Source organism: Octopus bimaculoides, chromosome 5 (assembly GCF_046866305.1).
Source record: "Octopus bimaculoides isolate indiv1 chromosome 5, ASM4686630v1, whole genome shotgun sequence".
Lineage (NCBI taxonomy): Eukaryota > Metazoa > Mollusca > Cephalopoda > Octopoda > Octopodidae > Octopus > Octopus bimaculoides.
Window position 1 is genome coordinate 49,811,096 of NC_142932.1, and position 7,500 is coordinate 49,818,595.

At 47.3% G+C, this 7,500-nt stretch overlaps 1 protein-coding gene across 1 annotated transcript in view; it reads left to right on the top strand.

Moving 5' to 3' along the window:
• LOC106880245 (dynein intermediate chain 3, ciliary) overlaps positions 1-7,500 on the top strand; it is a 70,220-nt gene that overhangs the window by 9,882 nt on the left and 52,838 nt on the right. The gene's annotated exons all lie outside the window — the stretch shown is intronic.

A 7,500-nucleotide genomic window follows, 5' to 3' on the forward strand; every position in this document is an offset into this window, starting at 1 on the left:
CATGCACAAGATTCTCAGCACACATAGTCATTCCCCATATATATATATATATATATATATATATATTATTCTTTCTTATGAAATATTTAGTACTGCTAAAAAGAAGTGCTCAGGTCGAACCCGAGATAAAAGATAAGGATTAAGATATAAACTCAAATCATACTCATTCATTTATAAATTTAAGTTTAAATGTGTATACATATATTAATACATATCGACATATATGAATATTTATAAAAAAATATTTATAGAATATAAATATATGTATAAATATATATATAAACATAAAAATACACTTCAATAAAACTTATGAGGGATATGTATTGAAAAAACCTACTCAAACTGTATTATACGTCTTATATACCATTTATATATTTAAAAATAAAACACCAAACTCTATAGATCTTTTAATTGAAACACTTAACCTCTCTTAATTTCGGTACAAAAAAAATATTTTTCATTCCTCTTTTTCTCACACTTCCTTCCATACGTATCGCACATGGCTTTATTTACATGTATTTTTATGTGTATTTATATATATATTTATATTTTATAAATATTAAAAAAAATATTCATATGCGTCGATATGTATTAACATATATATATGCATTTTAAGTCGAATTTATAAATGTATGATTGCCTAATTTGAGTTTATATTTTAATTCTTGTATACATATATATATATATATATATATAAATTATTATTTATATAGATCGGGTGATAAATTGAATATTAATTCAATTTGAAACCAAGTGGCCTAGCATAAAATAAAATCTGAAAATTCAGAAAAAATTGTATGACCACTAGGTGGACATCCAATATGCTAGAAAGAGATCATCAATGACCTAACCACAAAGAAGAATAATGTTCTCCAGAAAAATTTCGCAAAACGCCAGAACAGGACAAAATGAGAAATATACAGATGACCTCTTTCTAGCATATTGGATGTCCACCTAGTGGTCATCCCTTATACACATGTGTGTGTGTATATATATATATATATATATATATATATATACACACACATATATATATATACATATATATGTACACATATATATATACATATGTATATATACATATATATATATATATATATATATATATATATATATATATATATATATATATATGTATATATATATATATATGTGTGTGTGTGGCTGTGTGGTAAGTAGCTTGCTTACCAACCACATGGTTCCGGGTTCAGTCCCACTGCGTGGCACCTTGGGCAAGTGTCTTCTACTATAGCCTTGGGCCGACCAAAGCCTTGTGAGTGGATTTTGTAGACGGAAACTGAAAAGAAGCCCGTCGTATATATGTATTTATTTATATATATATATATATATATATATATATATGTATGTGCGTTTGTCCCCCCATCATCACTTGACAACCGATGGTGGTGTGTTTACGTCCCCGTAACTTAGCGGTTCAGCAAAAGAGATCGATAGAATAAGTACTAGGCTTACAAAGAATAAGTCCTGGGGTCGATTTGCTCGACTAAAGGCGGTGCTCCAGCATGGCCGCAGTCAAATGACTGAAACAAGTCAAAGAGAGAAAGAGAGTATATATATATCATCATCATCATCATCATCGTTTAACGTCCGCTTTCCATGCTAGCATGGGTTGGACGATTTGACTGAGGACTGGTGAAACCGGATGGCAACACCAGGCTCCAGTCTGATTTGGCAGAGTTTCTACAGCTGGATGCCCTTCCTAATGCCAACCACTCAGAGAGTGTAGTGCGTGCTTTTACGTGTCACCCGCATGAAAACGGCCACGCTCGAAATGGTGTCTTTTATGTGCCACCCGCACAAGCCAGTCCAGGGGCACTGGCAACGATCTCGCTCGAAAATCCTACGGGAGCCAGTCAGGCGGTACTGGCAACGGCCACGCTCAAAATGGTGCATCTCATGTGCCACCCGCACAAGAACCAGTCCAGGGGCACTGGCAACGATCTTACTTGGCTTGCCGGGTCTTCTCACGCACAGCACATTTCCAAAGGTCTCGGTCAGTAGTCATCGCCTCGGTGAGGCCCAATGTACGAAGGTCTTGCCTCACCACCTCAGCCCAGGTCTTCCTGGGCCTACCTCTTCCACGGGTTCCCTCAACTGTTAGGGTGTGGCACTTTTTCACGCAGCTATCCTCATCCATTCTCACCACATGTCCATACCAGCGCAATCGTCTCTCTTGCACACCACAACTGATGCTTCTAATGTTCAGCTTTTCTCTCAGGATACTTACACTCTGACGGGTATTCACATTGACATTACACATCCAACGGAGCATACTGGCTTCATTCCTTGCGAGCTTACGTATGTCCTCAGCAGTTACAGCCCATGTTTCACTGCCATGTAGCATGGTTGTTCGTACGCATGCGTCATACAGTCTGCCTGTATGACGCATGCATACGAACAACCATGCTACATGGCAGTGAAACATGGGCTGTAACTGCTGATATATATACATATATTATATGTATATATATATATACTTGACATAAAAATTAGCAATCTGAATATATAATTAATATAAACAAATTTAGATGCAAAGCAGTTAAAAATTATACTATATTTTACTATATATATATTATACTATATTATACTATATTTTATCCTCCACGATGTCCGAAGACAGTTAACTCTTCAAAGATATGACTTTTAAATGTGGAATAAACGATTAAATAAACAGCGTTCCAATATACACTATGTTGTGTCGCAGAAGAGAGATTAGTTAAAAAGTTTGTATGTTTACATGTGTGTGTTTGTGTGTGTGTGTGTGTGTGTGTGTGTGTGTGTGTGTTACATATGCAAGAGAGTGAGAAAAGAGAAGAGCTTACCACTCCATTATAACTATCAGTCTTTCACCACCTCCTATTTTGAATTGCCCTTATCTTACTGTAAGAAGTTTATTAACTCAGGATTTTTTATGATTTGTGGTGTGTGCGTACGAGTAGATGTAATCGCCTTATCTCGGTTTTCCTTTCCTCGACTGCGAGTCCGTCTTGCGGTATCCGATCCTTGAAGCTTTCCCCGACCCAAGGTACACCAGGTATAGTAGCTGCTTCTCCCAAACCTTCCCAAACCTAGACCGTTGCTTAACACGTCTTGTCCTGACCGCAGCCCCGTTCGAAAAGGGCACGAACGCCGATCGAGGCTCCCTCTGCCCTGTTTCCCCTTCTGGTCGACTCGCCCTTCCGGTCAGCCTCCCCAGACACTGACGTCATACCACACGCCACCCTGATCTTAAAGATCACGTTCACCCCTACTCCAATTCGAAGTCCGCCATCCAACCGGGCAGGCGCCCTACACGTCGAGATCTTCTCAAGCTAGGTGGCTCGTTTCCATCGCAATCTTCATCCGACGAAGTGGCAATCCTGCGCAGATCCAGCACGTGACACAGCATTCCATCCACAGAGACATTGTTTCTGGAATTGACCGCTGTCACTGTTCCCCTGCCCCATTGTGATGTGCAGCGTGCCTTCGGCGGCTTGACCCAAACTTCCTCCCCTACTTTCACGCCGGCGGGTCCCTTCTCTTCCTCGCAGAACTCCGGCGTCTTACAGGGATGCCTCCATTCATATTTGAACACCGCTCTGTGCGGCACAGACTCTTCCGCTTGTCCGGATCGGGGAGACATATTGTACCAGTAGGCCGCTTCCAGGGGCGAAATGTGCCCCCTTTCAGCCATGGCCTTGATCGTCCGATGGAGCCTCTCAACGATTCCGTTGCCACTCGGTCTATACGCCGCTCTAAACAATCGTCGCACCTTCCACCGGTCAAGCATCTCTCCCAACGCTTCCGAACGAAACGCCGTCCCATTGACCATTAGCAGTTCTTCCACTGGACCCCTCTCCAAGAATATCCCGTTCAGAATGCGGCCAATCTCATCGGCAATGCCTGTCCTCAGCTCCCTCCAAATGGCCAGCCGGCCCGGCCCGCAGTCGACCATGCTGAGATACATTTCCTGACGGTAGTGCGTCACATCCACAGCCAGTCTCCTCCAGTTGCACTCTACTGAGAGGTTCCCCTGCTCATTCCCACCCGGGGCGGGGTCAATGGACTGGCATCTGTCACATTTCGCGACCACTTTCTTAACGTTTCTCCTAGTGACGTCAGCATCAACCATTTTCGCCAGATACAGGGTCCTATCCACCCCAAGTGGTGCATAGCATGTAGCTCCTTCAGTTCGGAGTCACCCAGCCGACACGCTGCTGCTATCCCTTTCCTTGCTTCCTCCGGTTCCTCCAGCCACGCCTTTTTCACCCTGGTCAGTGCGTCCGCCCTGTTTCTTTCTGAAGGAACGAAAACCACGGTCAGCTTCAGTCCAAACTCGGCGATCAGCTCTCCCAGAACTCCTAGGCAGCGTTTCACCAACATCTCCGCGGCACCTTTCGTCCAGACTCTCTTCTCGCTGGTAATTACTGTTCCTACCCAGCCGACCACGGTGGCCGAATCCGTCCGGATCTCGATTGAGCGCAGTCCCCATCTCAGGGCCAGGTTCACCCCTTTCAGCACCGCATCTAGTTCTGCGACATTGATGTGGTTGAAGTCGTCCGCTTTCCGTAGCCAGGCCGCATCCTCCACCTCAGCACCTTCGATCTCCAACACAACCCCTATCGCTATACTGCTAGCATCACACCAAACCGTCCTGCACTCCGTCTTGGGCACATACCAGTTTCCTCTGACCGGGTCTTCCGCTCTCGTTCTCTCCAGGATTTCCCGCATCATCGCCACCGTCGCCTCTCCTACCTTGTCACTCCAACTCTCCCCCTCTGCTCGTCTCTTGATGTAACTACATGCAATGCGCAACCAACGAGTGATCGGATAGTGTCCGATCAACTTCCCACAAACCGAGAACGACTCTCTCCTGCTGAGGCTGGAACTCAGCTCTGGGATCTCGTTTCCTCTCCGGAACACCAGCTCGCCTGATCTGTCTTTTTGTAGCTTCAGCCCCAGCGCAGCTCCCCCCACCATCGACTCAGGCGGCTTCGCAATCAGCCCGAACCTCTCCAGGTGTCTCACTACCTCGGTGACTGGCACTACAGTCTCGTCAACCAAAATGTCGTCGATGTAGGAACTGGTGGCCTTCCTTATTCTCTCCTCTTTCCCTAGGACGGACTTGAGCACCATCGCCATAATTTTCGGAGCGGAATTCAGCCCGAAACCCAGCCTGGTTAAACAGTATGTCCGGCCCTTGTACCACACCAGCTGGTATCGCCATAGCTTGTCACTCACACGGAGCTGCAAATATGCCGACTTCAAGTCGACGATCGTTGCTGCCTTGGTCGACTGTCTCCACACATGTAACGTCTCACCGCAAACGTCTGTTGCCTCGCCTCCCGTGTGGCACGATATATGGTCGTTCAGTTCCCTAAAGTCCAGCACCGGTCTGACTTTTCCTTTCGTCGGCTGCACCACTGCCATCAGAGGCAGCACTACACTCACCACCTCCTCTTTCCACAGGACAAGGACTCCTTCCTTGATCCATCTCTCTACCTCCTCGTCGAACTCGATGCCGGCGTGACCTTTCAACGTATGCTGGTAGCAGCTCACCCTGTTCTTTAGTAGTGGGGGCTCGTCCTTCCATCGCCACTCTATCGTCCACCTCCGACCATCAAACGCCGCCTGAAAATCTTTGTCTTCGATGGTGTAAGCGGCGCTGTCCTCGACGGGGCTCTGCTCTCCCTGGCGGTCCCGACTCACGGCGCACGATGCCCCCATGCTTCCGAACGTGGCCTCATCTCCTGCAATCCTAACGCCACCAAGACGGTTGATGGCGTCCATCCCCAACATGACATCAACCCCGTCTATCACATAGTCGATCACGATCACCCGTAGCCTCAGCGCCGCGCTCGGTAATGCTATCTCCAGACTGGAGCTGCCCCTGCAACGGATCTCTCTACCGTCGACCGCTCGGACGCTACTCGTCCCATCCCATTTCTTCGCCACCTTTGGCGTCACGAGGGTAGTCGTGCAACCCGTGTCCACGAGGGCCTTGAACTTCTTCCCCTCGACCTCGACTCCGACCACGGGCAGCGCCTCCACAAGTGCCTCTACTTGGTTGCGGGGAAAGTTTGAGAGGCAGCAACTTCCCCTCGGTCGTTTCCCTGGTCGCAATCACGGGCGATGTGCCCAGTCTTCCTGCATCGATAGCAGACGGGCCCCGATTCGGCGCATTCCCTCGCCATGTGCGGCCCCTGACATTTGAAACACCGGCCCGAGAACAGCCGCTGTCGTTGCTCGGTAGGCTTCCTCACGCCGCTCTCAGGCTGTCATCTGTCGGAACGTGCCTCTGTCGCCGCCATCGCTATCGGCTTCCTTCCGACGTGCTGTGTCAACACACGAGCTTGCGCTACTAGCTCGCTGAGCGCCATCTTCCTCCCGCCAGGCAACTGCTGTAATCGGATCCCTACGTCGTCGGGGAATCCATTTACAAACGCCAGCCGCGCCGCTCTGTCCAGGCCTTCTCCCGTAAACCCAGCCAGCGTGGCCAGTCTTTGCACTACTTCCGCCGCGTATTCATCCACCTGTTCTCCCCCCCATCTAATCGTTCCTAGTTTTACGAAGGCAGCGTACTCGCTCTCCGTATATGCCTCTCTCAGCCTCCGTTCGACGTTCTCTGCACTCAATCTTTCTCCCTCGTCCATTTCTAGGTAGTGGGTCAGGGCGCTCCCTTCCAAGTACAGAGCCATGAGACTCGCCACATCGCTTATTCGTTGTAGCTTGGCAATGAGCCTAATTTTTCGTATCCAAGCCATCACATCTCCTTCGCCATTAAAAGGCCTGATCACATCGCTGGCGATCCTAATCTTGGTGGCTGCCATCGCGGCGAATTTCTGTAATCGCCTTACCTCGGTTTTCCTTTCCTCGACTGCGAGTCCGTCTTGCGGTATCCGATCCTTGAAGCTTGCCCCGACCCAAGGTACACCAGGTATAGCAGCTGCTTCTCCCAAACCTAGACCGTCGCTTAACACGTCTTGTCCTGACCGCAGCCCCGTTCGAAAAGGGCACGAACGCCGATCGAGGCTCCCTCTGCCCTGTTTCCCCTTCCGGTCGACTCGCCCTTCCGGTCAGTTTCCCCAGACACTGACGTCATACCACATGATTCACACATAATTCCTGAATGGTTTTGGATATGTGTGCAAATTTTAGAAAACATTTGTCTAGGCACAGGTGTGGCCATGTAGTAAGAAGCTTGCTTCTCAACCACATGATTCCAGGTTCAGTCCTACTACATGGGACCTTGGTAGACAGAAACTGAAAGAAGCCTATAGTGTGTGTATGTGTATATATATATATATATATATATATATACATATTCATGTGTGTGTATGTGTGTGTGTGTAGGCGCGCATGTGTGTGTGTATATCTGTGTGTCTGTGTTTGTCCCACCACAATCGCTTGACAACTGATATTGATGTGTTTACGTCCCAGTTAAAAGAGACTTATAGAATAAGTACTAGGCTTACAAATAATAAGTCCTGGGGTCGATTT